The following is a 21842-nucleotide window of genomic DNA, read 5'->3' on the forward strand; positions in this document are numbered from 1 at the left end:
ATGTTATTGGGATTTTCTGTGATAGACCAACACAAAGTGTCACATAATTGTGAAGTGGAAGGAAAATTATAAATAGTTTTAATTTTTTTTTACAAATAAATATCTGAAAAGTGTGGCATGCACTTGTATTCAGCCCCCCTGAGTCAATACTTTGTAAAACCTCCTTTCACTGCAATTACAACTGCAAGTCTTTTGGGAAAGTCTCTACCAGCTTTGCACATCTAGAGAGTGAAATTGTTGCCCGTTCTTCTTTGCAAAATAGTTCTGTTAGATTGGATTGAGTACATCTGTGAACAGCAGTTTTCAAGTTTTGCCACAGATTCTCAATTGGATGTAGTCCTGGACATTGACCGGGAAAATAAAAAGGATCTAGAGACAGTGGTAGAGGAGGCTGTGCAAGATTTCTGACCCCCACGCTTTAACCTCCCTGGCAGTATGATTATTTCAGATTTTAGGTGCTGAAAGCGGTACCGTTATTTTGCATGGAAATTTGGCGTTTTAAATTGTAGGCCTGTAATTCTTAGGAATAACTCACTTAAATCTGTCCAAACAAGAGTCTAGTAGACATCTCGGGTATGATAAAGTTTGAAAAACAAAATCATAAATTATAATATAATAAATAACTATAAAAAATTATAACAAATAATAATGTAATTATAATAAAAATTATTCAATAATGTAATCAACTCAAAATCACTGAAATTTGCTCAGTTGCAGAATTGTCGCTGTCATTACTTTTATTTTTCTATGACGAATTTCCCCACAAATCGCTATCGCTCAATTCTGCAAGTGATTATAATTTATTATCGCTGTTTTCTAGCTGCTCTAAAATCACTTTTGACATAAACTGACACTTTTGGTTGCTTTGGACAATCTACAGCTTGCAGGCAGAAAGAACAGTTTTTATTATATAAAAGTACATGTAGGGCAATGGGCAGACCACTAGGGACAAACGGGGGGTGTATTTTTTACATACAGTACTGTAATCTATAAGATTACAGTATACTGTATGTAATGTGTTTATTTACTTTTTTGAATTTGGCGCCGTTTTCCGCCCCTGTGTACCGTAACTTCGCAGGGAACGGAGATCGGCAGCACACAGGGACACTGTGTGAATCGAGTGAGGACGCCGCTCACTCACACAGCGGGGAGGCATCGCAGGATCCAGGGACAAGGTAAGTAACTTGTGCCTGTGGATGCTGCGAGGCGAGCCCGAGTCTGGCTCGGGGTTACCGATCGCAGCACAAAAATCTCACCCCGAGCCAGACTCGGGAATACCGATAGGCAGGTTAATACACCTAACACCATGGCTTCATTCAAAATGCGTACCAATGTAGACATGTTCACTTCTGCCATGCAAAGTAACTCTTAAATTTCCTCTGTCGCACCATGCCCTAAGAGACCTGTAAAGCAAGCAGAATGGGCAGTTTATGATGATTTGGGGACTCCTAGAAGGAGTTTCACTCCTCCGAGATTTATTGCCAAGCTATATCCAGTGGAAAAAGAATTCACAAAAAGTGGACTGTTCCGATAGTCATATATAAACAGCTTACTGTCCCAATATAAGATGTCCCTTCATTTAAAGGTTCTGAAAACTGAAAATTATTTGCTTTTAAAGGCTTTATTTGCTGTTGCAGGACCAACCCTGAAACTGGCTATCGCTACAGTTTCCTTATGTCAAGTCACAGCTAAGTGGAATAGGGCAATGCACGATCAACAGGATCCTATTTTACAGGACCAAGTTCTGACGAAACACTGATAAGCATTGTCTTCTGCCCTTCTTTCCTTTTTTGATGCCCTAGAACAAGTCAAGACAAATTTTTTTCAGAATGACTCATTTCTGCCTGGACAGCTGAAGCTCCTGTAAAAGTCACTAGACTTGCTATGCCTTTCCAGGGGTGACATCTTTCTGGTAATGTACTTGGCAAGTTCATAAAAGAGATCACTGGAGGAAAAAAAAGCCCCTCTTCCACAAAAGATTCAAAGCCATTCTTCTCGAGGGACTCTATCTCCTCTAAATGAACGGTGCGCTCTCCCCAGTTCTTTGTTTTGGCACAATACTTGGAACACAAGGGGGGATTTACTAAAACTGGTGTACTCAGTATCTGGTGCATCTGTGCATAGTAACCAGTGAGCTTCTAGGTTTTATTAGCAAAGCCTAAGGCCGGGTTCACACTAGTATGACACAACAGTCATACTACTTTGGATCCGACTTTGCCCTACGACTTGAAGTCCGACATGCTTCTGACTTCAAAGAACAGGAATCCAACTTCGATCCCCGACAGTACGAGGCACTGTGTCTGGTATGAATCTTTAGGAAGATCTCCACGCCAAATTTAAAACAAAAACGGCATGGGTTCCCCCTTTAAGAGCAAACCAGGCCCTTCGGTGTGGAATGGATTTTTAAGGGAACCCCCTACGCCGAAAAAATGGCATGGGGGTCCTCCAAAATCCATATCAGACCCTTAAGCGAGCACGCAGCCCAGCCAGTCAGGAAAGGGGATGGGGACGAGCGTGCGCTCCCCCTTCTGAACCGTACCAGGCTGCATGCCCTCAACAGGGGGGGGGGTGGGTGCTTTGTTGATGAGGACAAGGGCCCTTTTCCCGACAACCCTGGCCATTGGTTGTCGGGGTCTGTGGGTGGGGGGCTTATCAGAATCTGGGAGCCCCCTTTAATAAGGGAGCCCCAGAGCCCAGCCCCCCACCCTATGTGAATGAGTATGGGGTACATTGTACCCCTACCCATTGACCTGAAAAAAAAGTGTCAACAATAAAACACACTACACAGGTTTTTGAAGTAATTTATTAAGCAGCTCTTCCGCCTTCTCCCCTCTCCGGCCTCTTCTCTGCTCTCTCCGGTTCTTCTTCCACTGTCCAGTGTCTTCTGCCAGGTCTCCTCTGCTTTCTTCTGCTCTTTTGTCCACTCTTTTGCCACCTCTTGCTCGGTCTTCTCTGTTGTCTTCTTCCCTCTGCTCCTCTTCAGATGTTGACTCAACGCTCTCTCCCGCTGTAGTGCCGTGTGCGTGGTGTGCAATGACTTGGGGTGGGGTCACCGGATGATGTCATCCAGTGACACCGCCCCTTACGACATCACCGCCCATGATTACGCTCAGGTAAGTATGCGGGGAGTGGGTGATCCTGGTCACATAAGGTTTTGACCTTAATGCAGGGAATGCACTGAAGTAGAAAAAAACATAATGCTTTAGAATCACTTTAAGATCAAAAAGACTTCCCTCAATGAGATTCTCCATAAGGGCCTTGGGTTTTATGGTAGCCTCATTTTGAGGTGGCTTCTTTCAATCAGTTCCACCTAAGACCTCTTTAACACAACATGCCATTGGTAGAAAAGAAAGTATGCACAGCCGCACTCCAAAAAAACCTTGATGGTTGTCTTTATTTTAAAAGGATAAATGCACTACAAATCACAGCAAAAAATACATGGATGAGCAACTGACGCGTTTCACACTATCAACTAGTGCTTAGTCAGCTATGGGTCTGGTATGCATTTTGGGGGGACCCCCCACGCCATTTTTATTTTATTATTATTTTGGTGTGGGGTCCCCTCCGAATCCATGCTAGACCCAAGGGCCTGGTATGGACCTGGGGGGGGGGGGGGGCATGCTGTTTTTTTCTCAATTTTTTTAATTTTCTTAGCCGGCAATTCTTATTTGTTTTACATTTCCTTAGCAACCAGCTATATACAGGTAAACAAAAAATGCAAAATGCAAATCGCAGTAAAAACGCATGTCGAAAAAACGCAAAAAGCACTGTAGAAACAAACAAAAGCAACGTGCATAGGTGTGAATCCAGCCTTAGAACTTCTGTCCTGTTTTATTACTCTCTGCATTCCTGTTTGGGAAATTGACTCTCACTTTTGTTGATCACCAGGTTAAAAAGCAAGCAGAATTTCTCTAACGCCTGGTTCACACCTATGCATTTTACAGTTTGCATATCCCAGGTGCATCTAGCATTTTTCAATACACGTTTTTGATTCATTGAAGTCTATGGAACCAAAAAAATGAAAAAAGTCCCTGGCCCTTTCCATAAAATGCACAGATGTGAACTACATTCATAGGAAACCATGTTAAATGGACTGTAGTGTGTTTCAGCAAAACTGAAAACGCACAAAAAAATCTGGCAGATTACTTATTCTGTTAAATTTAGCATCTACAAACCAGATTGGCAATGTTAGACAATGTTGCTGAGAGTAAAGCAACAGCAGCATCCAGTAGTACTACTCCAGAGGGTAGCAGGTAGGCCACCCCTGCAACAGTTGACCCCTTATTTCTGGTTGGATTCCTGCTGCAACAATTACCCAAGTACTCAGGGCCAGGTGAATATTTGTGTGATTGGGTCAAGAGATTGCAGGGCCTGATCCAATCTTATGAGGTTCAAGGTAACTGAAGGAGCACCCTGTACACTAGGGTCCACTTACGGAAATCAGGGAATGGCCGTACGCTCTGGAAGAACTGGAGGGCCCTGTCATATGCTCTGTAGACATCTTGTGAAAAGCTGACATCATAAGGAATGCCTCTGGGACATACCACCGAATCAAGAATTACAACCCCCAATTCCAAAAAAGTTGGGGGGCTGTGTAAAATCGACATAAAAACAGAATGCGCTGATTTGCATATGTCATAAACCCATGTTTGAATCGCAATAGAGAACGCACTTAATGTTTAAACGAAGAAAATTTACCATTTTAAGAAAAAAATAAAAATAAGATAATTTTCAAATTTAATTTGCATCTTGTCGGAAGATTTAATAAAAATTAAATACATTTTTTAAAACCTCGTTGCCAAATAAGCGTCCAGCCCAAAAATAGCATATCACTGCATAAAGGGGCCTATAGTGGAAATGTAAACATTGCTCTGGATCATACGGGATATACAGATATGGGGGCTGAAGTGGTTAAAGGGTTAAAACATGGGGAAATGGGCTTGTATGTCAGATGTACTAAATAAAATTTTACCTTGACATACACTTTAAGCCTTGTCATGTTTATGTGTACCAAACACTGTCTATAATTATAAACACCGACTAGTTAGCCCAACATGATGGCATTTTCTAATTAAAGTTTAACCACTTGCCGTCGCCGCACCGTCATTTTACGTCCACAAGGTGGCTCTCCTAGGCGAGACCACGTAAATGGACGTCCTACCCTTTAGCCGCCACTAGGGGCGCACGCGCGCCGCCGGAGGCGCGCGCGCGCGCCCCCCGCTCGCCCCCGACTCCCGTGCGTGTGCCCGGCGGGCGCGATCGCCGCCGGGCACACGCGATCGCTCGGTACAGAGCGGGGAACGGGAGCTGTGTGTGTAAACACACAGCTCTCGTTCCTGTCAGCAGGGGAAATGCTGATTTTCTGTTCATACAATGTATGAACAGAAAATCAGTGTTTCCCCTAGTGAGGCCACCCCCCCCCCCCCCACAGTAAGAACACACCCAGGCATACTTAACCCCTTCCCCGCCCCCTAGTGTTAACCCCTTCACTGCCAGTGGCATTTTTATAGTAATCTAATGCATTTTTATAGCACTGATCGCTATAAAAATGCCAATGGTCCCAAAAATGTGTCAAAAATGTCCGAAGTGTCCGCCATAATGTCGCAATACCGAAAAAAAAATCGCCGATCGCCGCCATTACTAGTAAAAAAAATATTAATAAAAATGCCATAAAAATACCCCCTATTTTGTAAACGCTATAACTTTTGCGCAAACCAATCAATAAACGCTTATTGCGATTTTTTTTACGAAAAATATGTAGAAGAATACGTATCGGCCTAAACTGAGGAAAAAAAATGTTTTTTTATATATTTTTGGGGGATATTTATTACAGCAAAAAGTAAAAAATATTCATTTTTTTCAAAATTGTCGTTCTATTTTTGTTTATAGCGCAAAAAAAAAAAAAACGCAGAGGTGATCAAATACCACCAAAAGAAAGCTCTATTTGTGGGAAAAAAAGGACGCCAATTTTGTTTGGGAGCCACGTCGCACGACCGCGCAATTGTCTGTTAAAGCGACGCAGTCCCGAATCGCAAAAAGTACTCTGGTCTTTGGGCAGCAATATGGTCCGGGGGGTAAGTGGTTAAGAAACCATATATGTATATTCTTTAGAAATAACATAATGCTTGCCGATAGATGTTACTAGCACAGTCATGTTTTGTGAGGGCTTTTGACTTGGTCAGGGATAAGGGTGATTGCTTCTCTCAATGTACTATAGTAGGATATTGCCTTCCAACCCCCCGCTGTTTGTGAAATCGTTTCTTTCAGAAATTCTAGTGAAAAGAGATGACAGGCTGTGCCTGAAACTGCTCTGATGGCATCAAAGTGCATTATGGTATCCCTGATACTTGTGCAATCATCCGCTTTTTACCTTTCTTTTGTGAGAGTGTCTTGCTGTGACACCCCACCCAAGCACATTATACTCGTATAGCCTGGAATCTTCAGGTCATTCTATCTCTGAAGTAAGGGAATAGCAAATCCATATTGAAAGACTATACTGCTAAAATGACTTGCCTTTACAATAACTCTTCAGGAATTTATGTAAGCTAGAATCATCACAATGAACTTTGCTCAAGAATACTGAGATGGGTCGTTAGAATGGTGACATTACAATCATTTCAGACTGAAATAACCAAAGATTCCTTTTTGTTTCCTGAAGTATATACTTTTAATTGGCACATGGAAGAAAAAAAAAAGTTTTCATTTTGTGAAGTTCCAGCATGTTCTTTAGTTTTTTTTTCCAGACAGAAGTATGTTTTTTTCCATCAGGTCCTGTTCCAGAGGTGCTCACATCTGATGTGCTGAGTTACCTACTGATTTCTATATATGTGTTGGCAACTATAAATGTCCTAGTTATCTGGTCTGTTCCTGTGTACTTTGATTTTTTTCCAGATGTCTCCACTTCATCTGCATGGTCCACAATATTTATTAAAAACACAAGGAGGAGAGTGGGACATCCCATAACTGCCATGACAGCTCTGCAGTCATTGAAAAGAATAGAGAACTCTATATGGAACTCTTGATAGACATAAGGGTATTTAGCATACCATTAGAATGTTTATCTCTCCTCCCAAACCAGCTTATGTCTGGATGACTAGAAAGACACTCTTCTTTGGTTCTCAGTAAAGAACTGTAGTGAGTGACTTCCGAAGAAGAAGCTAAGTCTCTGAGTAGCCCAGCCTGCACCTAAGTCAGGTTGTCTGGATACACCTTACCTTACAAGTGTTCAATTACCATGACCATCAGTTTTAAGGTTTATGAATAGGATTCCTATTAGAATGCATTATAGGTTGTTAAAGGGGCTGTAAAGGTAATTGTTTTTTTTTTCCCCTAATAGCTTCCTTTACATTAGTGCAGTCCTCCTTCACTTACCTCATCCTTCGATTTTGCTTTTAAATGTCCTTATTTCTTCTGAGAAATCCTCACTTCCTGTTCTTCTGTCTGTAACTACACACCGTAATGCATGGTGTGGAGAAAGCCTCTTGAGGGGGCTAGCAGGAGTGTCAGGACACTCTCTACTTTGCAGATAGAGAAAGGAGCTATGTGTTAGTGGGTGTCCTGACACTCCTGCTCGCCCCTCCTCCTCAAGAGGCTTTCTCCACACCAGTGAGAAAGCCTCGCATTACGGTGTGTAGTTACAGTCAGAAGAACAGTAAGTGAGGATTTCTCAGAAGAAATAAGGACATTTAAAAGCAAAATTGAAGGATGAGGTAAGTGAAGAAGGACTGCACTAGGGTAAAGGAAGCTATTTGGGGATATATTTTTTTACCTTTACAACCCCTTTAACCTCTGATCATCATTGTTTCTCTTTCATTCATGGACGGACACAGCCTTAATCTTGACAACGTGGGTATTAGCCTTCCTTTAGAAGTGACTAGGCAGAAAGTATTAACAACTTCAAAGCTGAACAGCCGCGCCCAGGGGGCGGTCCTACTGGCTATATCCCCTCAGCCTGCACTAAGCAGCTCAGTTTTTTTCTACCTAGTTAAGGAGAAGACATGGCTCCCTTTGGGCCCATAGGCCTGGAGGTTTTTTATTCCAGATGTAAATTGTATTATTTTATTTAATTTTTTTTTGTTCCTGTGATCTTCAATCACCTGCTGACTGGGCGACAGTTTGGATCCCAGATCCTTGTAGTCCACCCAGTTTTGGCCATCGAGCGTGTGCTGTCCATAGTTATGCACTGGGTCATCCACGACATGCCCGTCGCTCTATGGGTGGTCGGTGAGCTATACGCTCCAGGGCTTGCATAGGACCAGTCTACAGGGCCAAGCCGCAGTAGCCTGGCCAACAGTCACTTCCGTCACCATGCGGAAGATGGTCTGTCTGGGATGCTTCCAGCACAATCCTCAGGAAGGGTAAGTAATAATCCCCTGTTTCGGCAGGAAGACAGAGCTGGGCATTGCTGGAGAGGTGAGTAAAGGGTTTTATCCTTCCCTTCTCCCCTCCCTTCCTTCCCTCCTCCCTAGGCCCTCTGAGCTAGCTGCTGGGGCGGGGGTTCACCTGGGGAGGGCTTCACCTGGGGGAGGATGACACCGGATCCAGGCCAGCACGCAATAGGGCTCTGGTAAGTGACCTTATCACTACAATGCGAGATACTCTAAAAATAGAGGAGTCTACAGAAGCAACAGAAGCGCCGGTCATTTTTGGGTTCCGTAAGGCGACCCGCACTGCTAAGGTGTTTCCTTGTGTGTCTTATTTAGACAAACTTTTATACAAGGAGTGGGACAAACCACAGAAGGTTTTTTCAGTCCCTAAAAATCTAGCGGTGCGTTACCCTCCTGAAGAGAGCCTCCTGTGTCCAGACTAAACAAGCTAACCACCATACCAATGGAGGGGGCTCCCGCCTTCAAGGACCCTGCGGACAAGAAGGCCGAGGCGATCACCTGCAACCTGTACACGGTAGTGGGTTCGGCCGTACGCCCAACCATAGTTGGGGCCCTGGTGTCTCAGACACTCACGGATTGGCTAAAGATGCTGCACAATGGGTTAGAAGCACGTCAGGCTTCCCCGGACGAGGTAGCCCTAGCTGACCAACTGGTACAGGGCCAAAAATTCATTTGTGAATCAGCCTTGGACATGATTCCTCTGCTGACCAGGGCTTCAAGCCATGCGGTGGTGTTACGCCATATACTTTGGTTAAAGAATTGGTCTGTGGACCAATCTTCCAAGAAGGCCCTGATGGACTTGCCCTTTAAGGGCGACAGACTTTTTGGAGCTTCCCTGGATGACATAATTAAAGATGCCACAGAAGGTAGAGCACGCTGCTCCCACAATCCAAAAAGGGGAAGGAGCCACGCCGTAGGCAAGGGCCCTTCTTCACCGTGCATAAGCGGTTTTTTCGTCCGCCCAATGCGGCAGGTAAAAGGTCTCAGGCCGATAAAGCGCCTGCTCAGGGACAGAGATGTCCCTGGTTTTGCAAACCCAACAAACCTCAAATCTCTCGGGTGGCGGGACATCTTCGCGAATTCGCGACCCAGTGGACATCTCAGGTCCCCGACCGGTGGGTTTGCGAAGTAGTGTCTTCAGGGTACAAGATAGAAATTCTATCTTGCCCGCCAAACATATTTTTTCCCTCCAGCTACAGCCGACTCATCGGGAAGCCCTACTTGGGGCAGTTCAAGACCTGCTGAAATGCGGGGTGGTAATTCCTGTCCCAGTACAAGAACGGTTTTAGGGGTGTTACTCAAATCTGTTCATAGTACCAAAGAAGGAGGCGTTCGTCCAATCCTGGACCTCAGGGCCCTCAATTGCTTTGTGAAGGTACAAAGATTCCGGAGGGAATCGGTCCGCTCTGTTGTCACTGCTCTCCAGCCGGGGGACTTCCTGGTATCCTTGGACATCAGGGACGCCTATTTGCATGTCCCCATATGCACCAAGCATCAGAGATATCTGCGTTTTGCTGTCGGGGAAGACGACTATCAATTTGCGGGTCTCCCCTTTGGCCTGGCATCGGCACCAAGGGTGTTCACCAAGGTGCTTGCCCCAATTCTGGCCCTACTGAGACAACATGGCATCGCTATCGTGGGCTACTTGGACGATCTTCTTCTGAGGACCACTTCAAGCTCAGAATTAGAGGTGAGCATGTCTATAACCTGTCAAACCCTCCGACACTTTGGTTGGGTACTGAACACTCAGAAGTCAGTAATGATACCGACTCAATGCCTAGTATATCTGGGGTTGATTCTGGACTCCTCAGAGGCAAAGGTTTTTTTTCCCTGTGGAAAAGTTGCAGACCCTTCAGGCTGCGGTGCGGCAGTTGACATCCCAGAAATGGTCGTCACTCCGCTTTTGAATGCGAGTCCAGTGCCTCATGGTGGCCTCCTTCGAGGCAGTACCATATGCGCAATCTCACACGCGAGTGTTACAGAAGGAAATTCTGTTCAGATGGGTCAAGTGCCCATCATCCCTGGATTGTCAAATCCGGGTGAGCCACCTGGTCAGGACCTGCCTAGTTTGGTGGCTGACCTCACCGGCACTTTTGTCCGGGAAGTCGTTCCTTCACTTTCACTGGATAGTCATCACGATGGACGCCAGCCTAACCGGTTAGGGGGGAGTCTGGGGGGTTCAGTCGACCCAGGGTCGCTGGTCTCCGGAGGATTCCCACTTGCCGATCAATGTCTTGGAACTTTGGGTGATCAGGCTGTACCTCTCCACATGATCTCAGAGGCTACAGGGGCATCCAGTCAGGATCCAGCCGGACAACGCCACTGCTGTGGCATATGTCAACCATTAAGGAGGAACAAAAAACTTGGCTGCAGCGTCAGAGGTCACTCACACCCTAAGGTGGGCAGAAAGGAGCGTACCGGCCCTATCGGCCGTATACATTCAGGGCTTGGAAAACTGGCAGGCAGACTACCTGAGTCGCCAAATGCTGGACCAAGGAGAATGGTCTTTACACCCATATGTGTTTTAGATCCTTTGCCCAAGATGGGGCACGTCAGACCTAGATCTCCTGGCGTCTCGACTCAATCGGAAGGTATTGAGGTTTGTGGCCAGGTCAAGAGACCCATGGGCAGATGAGACAGATGCGTTAGTGGCACCGTGGAGTCAGTACTGGCTAACCTATGCCTTCCCTCCTCTAAAGCTCCTTCCTCATCTGCTTTGCAGAGTGGAGACAGAGGGGATTCCAATGATCCTAATTGCTCCGGATTGGCCTCGGTGTCCTTGATACGCCGGCCTAGTGCGTCTAGTAGCAGACGTCCCTTGGCGTCTACCGCTAGGAAAGGACCTGCTGTCTCAAGGTCCCATACGCCATCCTGTCTTAGTCACTGGCCTTAACGGCAGGACTATTGAGAGCCGGGTGCTAAGAGATCGGGGCCTGTCAGACTCAGTGATCTCTACCATGAGGAGTGCTCAGAAATCGTCTTTTAGGAAGATTTACCAACGCATTTGGAAGACCTACATATCCATTTGTGAGAAAATGAGGTGACATCCGCGTGCTTATTTGGTTTCCAGAGTCCTGCTGTTCTGGTCACAGCGTGGGGCGGACCAAAAGTTAGCTTTAAGTATAATTAGGGGGAAAATATCTGCCATGGCTGTCTTTTTTCAACGACCCCTGGCGGCTCACTCTCTAGTGCCCCATAAGTCATCCTGCTTTACAGTCAATGGCTTTAACGGCATGGCCTCTAAGTGCCTCAGAAACCACCATTTGAGAACATTAGGGAAGTTTCCTTGTTGACGCTTTCTCAGAAAGCGGTCCTTTTGGTGGCTGTTATGTCAGTAAAGACGGGTTCTGAGCTGGCAGCCTTGTCATGAAAGGCTCCCTATCTGATCTTCCACAAGGATAAGGTGGTGCTGCGTCCGCAACCTTCTTTTCTTCCTAAGGTCATTTCGACCTTCCATCTCAGGGAAGACATTGTACTGCCATCCTTGTGTCCTCATCTGTCCAATCCTAAGGAGACGACGTGGCATTCCTTGGTTCGAGCTCCGAGAGTATACTTGTCTGTTACTGCTCTGTTCCGGAGTTCAGACTCATTGTTTGTTTCAGTGGCTGGTCCCAAGAAGGGCCCAGCGGTCTCATCGGCCACCATTTTAAGGTGGATCCGACAGATCATGATCAGGCTTACGCCATAAAGCGTAGGCGCCTCCTTGTCACGATGCATTCGACCAAGGCAATAGGTGCCTCTTGGGCTTTCTGACATCAAGCGTCTGTTTCCCAGGTGTGTAAGGCGGCGACCTGGTCGCTCAGTCTCACTTTCACTAAACTTTACAAGTTGATGTGAGTGCATCTTCAGATGCTTCTTTGGCCGCAAAGTTTTGCAGGTGGCTGTTTAGAGTTACAACTCCTCAGTTGAGGAGCTATGTTTTGTTTTGGGGTGAAGTTTAATTTTATGCTGTTCCCACCCCTCGTTTTGACACTGCTTTGGGACGTCCCACTTTGTCAAGATTAAGGCTGTGTCCGTCTATGAGCGAAAGAGAAAATAGGATTTTATACTCACCGTAAAATCTTTTTCTCTGAGTTCATGGATGGACACAGCCCCCACCCCTCTTTTTTAAGTTTGTACTGCTTTTGACGAACTGAGCTGCTTAGTGCAGGCTGAGGGGATATAGCCAGTAGGACTGCCCCCTGGGCGGGGCTGTTCAGCTTTGAAGTTGTTAACACTTTCTGCCTAGTCACTCCTAAAGGAAGGCTAATACCCACTTTGTCAAGATTAAGGCTGTGTCCGTCCATGAACTCTGAGAAAAATATTTTAACGGTGAATCTAAAATCCTATTTTTAGGGGATGTAAATAGTGATATACAATAGACCACCTGCCACTAATGAGGGCCTGTGCTTAAAGGTGTGGGTCCTGGATGTGAACATATTAGCAGTTTTGCACATATTTTTCTTTATTTCTTTTTATGCTTTTTCCATTTCAATCAGGTAAATATGAAATAGTTCATATTAATATTATTGTGTAATTTATCCAGACAACCATTGGAGCTCTAGCCTCTTTTTCATCTATGGAGCATTGTTTCACTGTCAGTTGTGTTGAAAGAAGACTATTGTTTATAGAGCCTGAAGAGTGAAAAACAACAGTGATTCATCCCTTATGAGATCCATTGACAGGTTCAGTCATGCAAGGAGAGCTGCATAGAAAGTATCTTCTGCTGTGTTGTCTCTTTGGCTAACCCATACTGCTTTAGGGACTTCTTTTCATGTATTAAATGTTTATTGATAAAACAAATGTTGTATATATACAAATAAGGGGCATGGTCACAAACCTGCAAGGGAAAAAATTCAAGAGAAATGTTAAGTATTAGTTGGGGAAATATGCTTGGAACAGACCTCCAGCAGAGTTAGTGAGCTAGCCAGTGAGCCACAAGACTGTAAGTGAATTTAAAGCTGAACTCTGTTTTTTTTTTATATCGTTTGATAGGTGACTTACCTTTAAGTAAATTAATGATTTCTTCTAATGGAATCTTCTACCCACTGAGTGCATTTTCCTTTACTTCTGTTTCATAGGACCGGTGCATGATATACTAGATTCTCCCCCAATGTTCACAGTGTAGCAGGAGGACCCAGGTCCTGGTCTGACCTGACAATATGTTGAATATTAATTGGTATAGTGGGAGGACCCACCCACTGTGCAGTTCATTTACTGTGTAGTGGGAAGATCTGGGTGGTGGCCTGACCCACCCACTGTTTAAGTAATTTCAATGTAGTAAGAGGGTCTGGGAGCTGGTCTGACCTGCTCACCATCAGCATCATTGGATAGACAGGACCATGTAGTTTTCTGAGGCTTGTAGAATGCCCTTAGGATTTGACACTGGATGCCTCCCCCAAGCAGCCAGATATAGCTGAAGGTCCAGAAGAGGCTGTGACATTATCCATTTATATCAAACAGTGATTTATCAGAATAGTGATAAGTAACAGAACAATGTTCTGCTTGCTAGTACTTTGCATACAGAAGGGTGAACGAAAACAAGTGTATCCTGATGTTCATCTTTAAAGTGGTTTTAAAGGCATTAACATTATAAACATGTTATACATACTCACCTGCCCTGTAAAATGGCTTTGTACAGAGAAGCCCCAAGTCCCCTGTCAGTGATCTTGGCTTTTTCTCTGCTGTGTCTGCCTCCATAGCAAGTGCTTGCTATGGGGACAGATGTCTGAGCTTGATCCTGAGGCGGGCTGTGCGTCCATTGACACAGCGTGGCTCAGTGACGCCCCCTACTCTCTGCTCATAGGATTTGACTGACAGCAGCAAGAGCCAATGGCTTTTCTCTGCTCTTAGCTAAGCCTGTGAGAGAAGGGAGAGAAGAGGGGCAGATGGGCACATCGCTGGATCTATACAGGACTCGGGTAAATATGAGCGGAAAGGGCCACACAGAAAGTAGCAACATTTTGTTTTACCTTAATGCAGGGAATGCATTATGGTAAAGAAGTTTTACTTTAAGAACCAGAAGTACAGCCAAAGCTTGTTTGGCTGTACTTCTCTTGTGGATCACAGAAGTGCAGTTCATTTTGCACTCTTGTGATCCATTTTCAGCAGACAGCGGGCTGAAGTCTGCTGTCGGCTGATGTCACAGAGACGGTCCAGGATTGGGCAAGATCACAACAATGGAGTCAGGATCCACCCAGATGCCTAGACTGGCACCCGGCTCAGCTTCTCAGCGAGCCCACTGAAAGCCTGAGCCGGCCGTTCCCACCCCCTCCACAGCCTAGTACTTCAGTGAGCACAGAGGGGCAGAGCAGAGAGTTGTTGACTGACAGTCACTTAGGTAAGTATGATTAAAAAAAAACATACATCTTTTTTAAACATATTTGGGATAAAAATACTGTAGGTCTATCTGCAGACAAAACATCAAAAATGGTATATTCAATAGACCATATCGTCTTTAACTGCTGTTAAGGGGAAAGATAGAAAAGCAGAAAACGTACAAACTAAACAAAAAAATAAAATTAATTAAGCCCAAACTAGTATAGCTTCCTCCCAATGTCTTCTGTCATAACTGACGAATAATCCTCCAAGTGTGGCAGGATCAGAGTATTTCCACTAACTTCCATACTGAAATGATGCAGAGGTCAGCAGCTTAGTGTGCAATTGTTATTAAGTGAATCTCAGTTTATATAAAAAAAAAACGCTCAACAGGAAACGCTTTTTCTGACATTATCCCAACATAAAGTTCATTATATTTTGAAAGATAACCAATAGGTGTTCTAAATGTGAACTAAGGATTAGCAATTATTTTCTTTTGAAAGAACAATTGAGAATGCAGACAGTGTGCACACCTTCAAACATATTTATTTCCTCTAATATCTAATATATGTGAACTGAAAAAGGCATTATCATTTTTATTGGAGATCTCACTTTTTTAAAAGGGTTTGGCATCTGTGGAATGATGAATCTTTACAACATCTTTTAAGATCTGCTCTCTAATATTGCTCAGGTCAGTTTTGCCATTTGGCTTTCTGGCACAAGATAGCAGCTGCGAAGAACACTTTATTGAAGTCAATAGTGTCTGAAGTGTCTTTCATCTCAAGTGATAAATGGCCATTTCCACTCTAAATGGGAAGTGCTTTGTTTGAAGAAATATGTTTTTGATTACACTGTATGTATTATATATTTTCCTAAAATATAAAAACCCTAAAAAGGACTGTTTTTCACCTTCCTACAGCATGGGCAGTTCCTGCCAGTGTGAGAACAAAACAAAGATCTGACTCTTGCCAACATGTGTAATGTGGTGAATGTCCGACGACCATTTAACATAGAAGTTATTAGGCCACTGAATGCTTTGACCAGAGCTTGTTTTAGCACTGAAACCATGCTTTTAACCACCTCAATACCGCACGCCGTCATATGACGTCCTGGTATTGAGGGGGGGGATATCTGAATGATGCCTGCAGCTACAGGCAGGGCCGGCCCTACCATGGGACCCGATGGGCCCATGGTACCAGGCGGCATTTAAGAGGAGCGGCAGCCCGGCCGGCAAGAAGTTGTCAGGAGTAGTAGACTACTCAGACCCCGTAGTAGCCCGGAATCCTAGATCAGTAAGCAGGGGCAGAGCGAATGCTGGTCGGCGGCGCTCTGCCTTCTGCACTGGTTGCCAGAATAGCTTGCCGACCGGCGCCTAGCAACCAGTGACGTCAGAGGACACAGCCGCCCCAGCATTCAGAGCCTCAGCCTCCGCGCACCTCTTTCATCTTCCAGCGTGAGACTTGTCAGCCTGTGACAGTGTGAGCCAAGCCTGAGCCAGGGGTGGATCAGAGGGGGGATGCCGACCCCCTCCCCCATCAGCCATTGCTGACAGGCTCTGTAAAGGGAGAGAGCCACAGCTGCGGGGGATTTCCACCCCTCCTTCTCTTTGAGCCGAGCAGCTTGGGAAACTAACAAGAGGATTATGGGAGTCCATGATACCAGCAGGCCCAGGATGCAGCCCTGCAGCCCCCAACATGCCGAGCGGGAGGAGGACTGAGTAAGAACTTGACAAGAGGAACCATGAGGCTGTCGGCTGGAGGGACTCAGAGAGAAAGTGCCAGTGATTTTACTAGGCAAGGTAAGAACTTTACAACGGGGGGGGGGTGAAGGCTTCCATAGAGGTACAGGACTTTACCACTGGCTGCTCCCACTCTGTCCTCCATCCCACCTGGCTGCTCCCACTCTGTCCTCCATCCCACCTGGCTGCTCCTACCCCGTCCTCCATCCCACCTGGCTGCTCCTACCCCGTCCTCCATCCCACCTGGCTGCTCCTACCCCATCCTCCATCCCACCTGGCTGCTCCTACCCTGTCCTCCATCCCACCTGGCTGCTTCTACCCCGTCCTCCATCCCACCTGGCTGCTCCTACCCCGTCCTCCGTCCCACCTGGCTGCTCCTACCCCCCCTCACCTGGCTGCTCCTACCCCGTCCTCTGTCCCACCTGGCTGCTCCTACCCCGTCCTCCCCCCCACCTGGCTGCTCCTACCTCGTCCTCCGTCCCACCTGGCTGCTCCTACCCCGTCCTCCGCCCCACCTGGCTGCTCCTACCCCATCCTCCGTCCCACCTGGCTGCTCCTACCCCATCCTCCTTCCCACCTGGCTGCTTCTAACCCGTCCTCCGTCCCACCTGGCTGCTCCTACCCCGTCCTCCATCCCACCTGGCTGCTCCTACCCCGTCCTCTGTCCCACCTGGCTGCTCCTACCCCGTCCTCCGCCCCACCTGGCTGCTCCTACCCCATCCTCCGTCCCACCTGGCTGCTCCTACCTCGTCCTCTGTCCCACCTGGCTGCTCCTACCCCGTCCTCCGTCCCACCTGGCTGCTCCTACCCCGTCCTCCGTCCCACCTGGCTGCTCCTACCCCGTCCTCTGTCCCACCTGGCTGCTCCTACCCCGTCCTCCATCCCACCTGGCTGCTCCTACCCCGTCCACAATCGGCTGTAACTGTAATTGTGGTGTTTTGGCTTGCTTCTGGTAAGCAAGCCATTTTTTTACGGTGGTGGGCACCTTTCATTTTATATTACCGGGTGAAGTGCATGCAAGTGACATCTCATTTGAACATCATATTTGCCTAATTCCTGCCTTTGGTCATTGAGGTTTGGCTTTTGGTGGTGATTTATTTTTTTAAATAACTTTTGTGGTTTGATTTGCCTATGACTGTTCTTGGCACTATTTTGATACCATCGATTAGGGACATCAACCTTTGATTGTTTATATCTTTCAGTGGACAACCCTTTTTCCTGTTGTTCATATTAATACATTTTGCATTATGATTTTTTGCTTTGCTTAATTATTGTGCACCGTTTTTGGCATACCAGCACCTGGATGCCAATCATTATTGTACTATGGTTACATTTTTATATTTTTTCTTTTTTATTGGCGCAGTTTTTTCTTTTATTTATGTATGTTATCCCACTATTGCTGCCGCCTTTGTGTTTTCTTTTTTGAACGCAGTTTTTTCTTTGTTTATGTATTCTTCTACATATGTTTGGTAAAAAAAACGCAATAAGTGTATATGAATTGGTTTGCGCAAAATGTATAGTATCTACCAAAAGGGGGATAGATTTATGGCATTTTTTTTTTTAACTAGTAATGGCGGTGATCTGCAATTTTCAGTGAGGCTGCGACATTGCGTTGGACAGATCGGACACTTTTGACACATTTGTGGGACCATTGACATTTATACAGCGATCAGTGCTAAAAAAAATGCACTGATTACAGTGTAAATGTCACTGGCAGGGCAGGGGTCAAATGTGTTGCCCGGGAGGTGTTTCTAACTGGGGGGGATGGGGCTGACTGGAGGAGGAGAGAGATCTCTGTTTCTAATCACTAGGACCATCAGATCTGTCTCTCTTCCCCTGTCAGAATGGGGATCTATCTGTTTACATTGACAGATCCGGCTGAAATCGCAGCCACTGGCCACACACAGGTCCCTTTTTATACTCCTATACACATGTATAGAGCCATGACAGGTCCCCTTTAGTTATCATGATATAAAATAATGGATGTGGGGGCCTTTTGGTGAGCGTGACTTTTATTTTTTTGGGGGGGGGGGGCGGGCAGCATTTCATTCTTGGTCCCAGGCAGCACAATGTCTTGGGCCGGCACTGGCTACAGGCATCATTCAGATATCCTTTTTTTTTCAGCCGGCGATTCTGTACAACATAAGAACAATCATAGCAGCAGTTCCACCGCTTGATCGTTCTTATAGGAGCCATCCAGTGCTTCTCCGTGCCATCGGGGGCTCGGAGAACGAATTGGCCGGCATCGGATGGGGACTATAGAGATTTCCAGTGACCAGATGATCACCGGTCATCTCTATGACCGTCGAAAGCCTGGGCACGAAGTTATGACATCACGCCCGGGTACCCGGTAGTAAACAAAGCCGCAATCGTGGCTGTCAGCATGAGATCAGGGACATTTTTTTCCCGGTCTCATGCTTTCCAGCCTGAAGGAGAGATGTGGGGTCTTATTGACCCCGCATCTCTCCATAAAGAGGACCTGTCACAATGATTCCTATTACAAGGGATGTTTACATTCCTTCCTTGTAATAGGAATAAAAGTGATAAAAAAAATAAAAATAAACAAAGGTAAAAAAAATGGTGTAAAAAAAGATATATATATTTAAAACACCCCTGCCCCCGGTAGCTCACACTCAGAAGCGAACACACACGTAAGTAAACATATGTTAGAGCGTGTGCAACAATTCTAGCACTAGATCTCCTCTGCAACTCTAAACTGGTAACCTGTAAAAAAGTGACAAGTTAGGTATCTATTTACTCGGCCTAACATCATCTTTCACATTATACAAAAAAATTGGGCTAACTTTACTGTTTTATTATTTTTCAATTCATGAAACAGTTTTTTTTTCCCCAAAAAAATTTGTTTGAAAAATGATTGCGCAAATACCGTGTGAGATAAAAAGTTGCAATGTCCGCCGCTTTATTTCCTAGGGTGTCTGCTAAAAAATATATATATAATGTTTGGGGGTTCTGAGTAATTTTCTAGCAAAAAAAATATGATTTTTACATGAAGGAGCAAAGTGCCAGAATAGGCCCGGTATTGAGGTGGTTAAACAATAACATCTGAAAGGTTATTTTTTTTATTTATTTTTTCATTTAGAACATTTTGATTAAGGGTTTTCAATAAATGTTTTTAAAACATGCAGTTTGGTTTTGCTATGAAAAAAGTGCAGAAAATGGGTGATCCCCTGATAAGCTGATGTCTCCCACATTCCTTCACAATTGGCAGGTGCTTTGAGAAAGGTCCTCAGAAAAAAGCAATACCCTTTCTTAAGCCCAAGGTTGGCTGGTTGGCTAATTAACCTGTTCTTTTCAGCACCCCTGATGCCATGGAGGTGCTAGCATTAGGAGCTTATTTACCATCTGCATACCCACCATTGAAGGTGTCATGGATATGCAGTAATGTTTGTCTGTCAGCTTACCTCCTCCATGTGCTCACCTTAGAGGCCAGCCACTCTCACCTGGCTCTCCTCTAGCATGGCTCCACCCCAGGCCCTATCAGGGAATCAGGGAACTCTATATTAACCTGTACACTGCAAGCCAGCCCTGCTGATCAACATTGTTTGTTAAGCTATTGTGTCTTTGGTTTCCTGCTTGCCGTGTGCTCTACGTTTGTCTTTGTTATCGATCTTGGCGTATCCCCAACTATCCCTACCTGCTTGTGACCCTGACCTTGGCGCGTTCTCGACTATCTCTCTCAGCTTGTGACCCTGACCCTTGGCTTGTTCTCCATATGTCCTTTTCTGCTAGTCGCCCCGACCTTAGCTTATCCTCCTTTAGCCTACCATGAGCATGAGCTGGGAGACCCTGGGGGCCGCGACCTGGAGTCAGCTGCAGCGTAGTCCATCCTCACCACTAGAGGCTCTGGTAAACACCTGCTGGCTCTTAGACTCCACGCCCTGTGGAATTTTATGCTCTAGCTCCCTCTGGCATCCCTGTAGGCGCCCCAGTGGACCTGCTTTTCTGTACCACCCAGGGTTCTATCTGCAGCAGTCAGCCGTAGGGTCCACTACCATAGCGGTGCACTCCTGACCCCAAACGGCGTGCATCTGTCACCTGGCCTCAGGTGACATGACAGAAGGACTGTAGTTGGCCAGCCTCCTTCCCTGTTGAAATTGTTTAGTGGTCATTTGAACCTCCTAACCTATTCATCACGTGTGCAGGTAAAAACGAGGGTTTCCATTTCATCTTTCTAGTGCTGGTAAGCCCCAGATAGTAAATAGTATGTTGGAAGAATTCCAAAACCCTGATGGTTTTAAGTGCACAGAAAACTCCAAAGACTGAAAACTCAAAAACTCAATGTGACCTGCAGGTGTAAAATGGTTGCATATAGTCTAAGACATGTCAGTGCATTAAAATCTGTGTCCATGTAGTATAATCAAACTCCAAACAATGCATGTATTAAATGTGAGTATATCCCTCCCCTCTGCAAAATGCATCTAAGGAGAGAAAACAGCATTTTACTGATGTAAATTTAAACTTTTCATGAAATGTAAGAGGCTACGTTTTCAAGTGCATTTTTAATTCCGTAAAAATCTAAAATACAGAAAATAACAGACATGAGCATACGGTGACAAACCACAAACAAGGATCTGATGCATCTGAACCAGCATATGATGGCACATCAGCATCAAGTCCATTTTTAACCCAAACTGCTGAGATTTGCAAATAGCAGTGAAACAACTGTCACAGGAAGGGCAGAAGTGTATTTGACTTGTGGGCGGATAACCAAAATTGACAGGCTGAAGGAACCTTATAGTCAAGAAAGTCAAAATGGTGGCACCCACTGGTGGAATAACTGAATCTCAGGTAAGCATTGATTTGAAATAACTTGACCTCCGGAACATTTACCCCTCTTCATGACCAGACCATTTTTTGCTATACGGCACTGTGTTACTTTAACTGACAATTGCACGGTCATGCAAAACTGTACCCAAATAGAATGTATACGTCATTTTTTCCCCCATAAATAGTTTTCTTTTGGTGGTATTTCATCACCACTGCATTTTTTTTTTAACAAAAAAAGCCGACAATTAAAAAAAAAATATATATATATATATACTATATTTTGTTACCTTCTGCTATAAAACATATCCAATAAAAAGAATAAAAAATGAAAATTTTTCATAAAGTCAATGGGCCGGATTCAGAAACGAGATACGATGGAGTATCTCCTGATACGCCGTCGTATTTCTGAGTCCGGCCGGTCGTATCTATGCGCCTGATTCAGAGAATCAGTTACGCATAGATATCCCTAAGATCCGACTGGTGGAAGTGTCTTACACCAGCGTATCTTAGGCTGCATATTCTCGCTGGCCGCTAGGTGGCGCTTCCGTATAGTTACGCGAGGAATATGCAAATTAGTATTTACGCCGATTCAGAAACGAACGACCGCCCGGCGCTTTTTTTTTACGTCGTTT

Source organism: Rana temporaria, chromosome 1 (assembly GCF_905171775.1).
Source record: "Rana temporaria chromosome 1, aRanTem1.1, whole genome shotgun sequence".
Taxonomy (NCBI): domain Eukaryota; kingdom Metazoa; phylum Chordata; class Amphibia; order Anura; family Ranidae; genus Rana; species Rana temporaria.